The sequence below is a fragment of the Lycium barbarum genome, chromosome 5 (genome assembly GCF_019175385.1).
Source record: "Lycium barbarum isolate Lr01 chromosome 5, ASM1917538v2, whole genome shotgun sequence".
In the NCBI taxonomy this organism is placed as follows: Eukaryota; Viridiplantae; Streptophyta; class Magnoliopsida; order Solanales; family Solanaceae; genus Lycium; species Lycium barbarum.
This window is the reverse complement of record NC_083341.1, coordinates 129,671,121-129,674,215: the sequence shown is the minus strand read 5'-3', so window position 1 is coordinate 129,674,215 and position 3,095 is coordinate 129,671,121.

Here is a 3,095-nt window from a genome sequence, read left to right as displayed (position 1 = left end):
GTTGCTCCTAGGGTTCTATTGGAGTTGTTAAGCTTTGGAATTGGAGTCAAACTTTGATTCTTGGAACCCTAGACTTCTCAAGGTATGTATATGATTCCTACCTTTTGTGTTTAAGCTAATTACCAAGAGTTTTAGTGGTTTTAATTAAAGGGAATTATAGTTATGAAAGTTGTAAGTTGAATAAGAGCAGAGTTGGACTTGAGGGCTATTTTGAGGGATGATTTGGAGTAGAATTGATTATATTTTCATATGTAAGTATTGATATGGTTGTTGTTAGTATTGTTGTTGATATTTAAGCTAAATTGGAATTGAGGAATTAGTGAGTTATGAAGAAAATGTTGTTCAACTTCGTTAAGTCCCTTTTTCCCTTGAAATGGATGGAAAACGTTATAAGGGGTCTAATTGTGGCCTATGTTATCTTGGTTGTAGACTTACGAGTTCAGGAAGTAGACGTTGGACGATTAGATACGCTCTAAGGTATGTTGAGGCTGTCCTTTTTTATTCTTTTGGCATGATCCTTATTATCTCAACGAACAAAGTAAGCGAACGAGTTCCAAAAACTCTACTCTTAGATGGTACAGGATTCATCGCATCCTTGAATTCCTATGTTTTATGTCTATGGTTTCCAGAGATCTTATGTTGCCCAGAGTAGTCCAAAGTGTATTTTCATGAGTCCTTCATGCATTTATATATATGTACAACTATTTTCTTACACCATGCCTACATGGGCGGGCAGCACCACTACGGTGGCCGACATATGGATGATGATGCATGATTACACCGTGCCTATATGGCCGGGCAGCACCACTAGTGGGCGGCGTGAGATGATTACACTTATTCGTTCCTGGTGTTTACACAAACCCAATGACTACATAACACACGTTTTCTTGTACACCCCATAGTTAACAACTTTAATTTATGACTTTGTCATGATAAATTAGTACGATTTGGCTTAAACATCAGGTGGGGTTAAGAGCCCATTTGAGTTAGCTGCTATGCATTAAATGCTGAAAAGTAATTTTAAGTGTTGAAACTGAATTTATAAATAAACATTTACATGTTTGGATATAAGTGTTGAAACTAATATCCAAAAAGTGTTGAAATGGATGATAAGCAAACTAGTGTGTTAGGTAAAAAAAAGTGTTGATAAACACTTTTTTATTAAAATGACTTAAATGTCCTTGAAGATATTTACAAAAGAATATATAATTTAAAAGTATTGTTACATAAAAATGACGAATAGTGAAAGTAAAATATGTAAAGATATTTAAAAAATTAGGAAGAGTATTTAGAGATTACAAAAGATAGTAGCGATAACAACGTAAAAAACATGGTCAAACGAAAAGTATTTATAATCTGTAATACTATAAATTAGGAGTGACCAACATATGACTTTTGATTAATTTTGGCTTAGAACACTTGGATTATGAGCCCGTTTGGATTGGCTTATAAGTTGCTTATAAGCTGTTTTCAGTTTTTTGAGTGTTTGGCTGGTCAGCTTAAAGTCATTTTGTGCTTAAAATAAGCTCAAAAAAATGATTGGGCCCATTTGATTTAACTTATCTAAAACAGCTTATAAGCTGAACAGCTTATAAGCCAAAAAAAATAAGTTAGAGTACCCAACTTATTTTTTTTAGCTTATAAGCTGTTTGCAGCTTATAGGCATAAGCCCTTCCAAACAGGCTCTATGTACACTTTTATATTGGTCAAATGTATAAAAAAAACAAAAAGTGTTTATAAGCTAATCACATCCTCTTAATTTTACCTGAACCTGAAGTGTCTCGAAACAAAAATCATGAAGTTCTTAGTATCATAAGAGTATGAGGTTCATAGGAAAAATTTATTCTCTATTACTTAATTTGAGAACAAAAAATTTATTCTCTATTAGTTGATTTTAGAACAAACTCATGGTTGATGTTTTAAGGGACTCTGAACATTAGACTAGCGTTCAAAATTGTGCAAGAGCATCATTTCATGATCGATCTTTAAGTAATTTGACGTACGTCGTCTCAAAGTGGTCATGTAACAATTAGTTCTACCAGCAAAGAGATTTTAGGAAAAATAATTACGGAATGCACCTCATTCTTATAAAGACAAAATTCATGATTAAGACATGCGGATTCACTAATCATTGATAGTTCTAAAATGGATAAGCTTAACTTACTATTTGAAATTTGGGGCATGCGAGCTGTTTATAAATGACTCACAAGTCACATTTTAAGCCAATTGATCAGGCTTTTGGTATGTGATCATTCAACTCAATTTTTTTTTGTTATTGAGATATGTGAATACTTAGATTCATCCTTCGAGAACTGGACATAACGTTGTTTTGTGGGGGAAGAGCCCCGGGTGGGGTGGGGTGGGGGGGGGGGGGGGGGTTCACTGACGTAGAGATCTCCTTTTGCTAATTTGCACCAAAATACAGGCTTTTCCTAATTGAGAGTTATTATCAACGACCACATATCTACATATGAAATATTCCCTCTGTCACAATTTATGTGATATACTTTTCTTTTTTAGTCTGTCTAAAAAAATGATATATTTCTATACTTAGAAATTTTTTAACTTAAAACTTCCCCTTTTACCCTTAATGAAATAATTTACAGCCATACAAATATATATATATATATATATATATAGCTCGTTCTATACCACAAGTTTAAAAAATCTTCCTTCATTTCTAAACTTCGTGCCTAGTCAAACAATTATCACATAAATTGGGACGGAAGGAGTATCTAGTTAATCCCTTGTTGACATATATACATCTTCTTTTACTAATTTCTGATACCTCCTAAAATTAAACCAAAAATAAGAGATGATGAATATGATAGGTACAATGTCAAAGTAGGCCTTAGGGTCACGCCCCATAAGCTAGCTTAAAGGGATGAGGATTGCCCAAGCCATATAAGAAGTCTAGAAATCTCTCTGCGGCCCAATGATGTGGAATCATTCTCATTAACCCCCTCATCCTCATACCCTTTCCATACCGGAGTGTGCACATTCATGGATCAGGAGTATTTCCACCACCTCCCTCAATCGGCCCGGAAGCATTCCGCCTCCTTTTTTGGGGGCCCACGTCGACCACGGGTATGGCT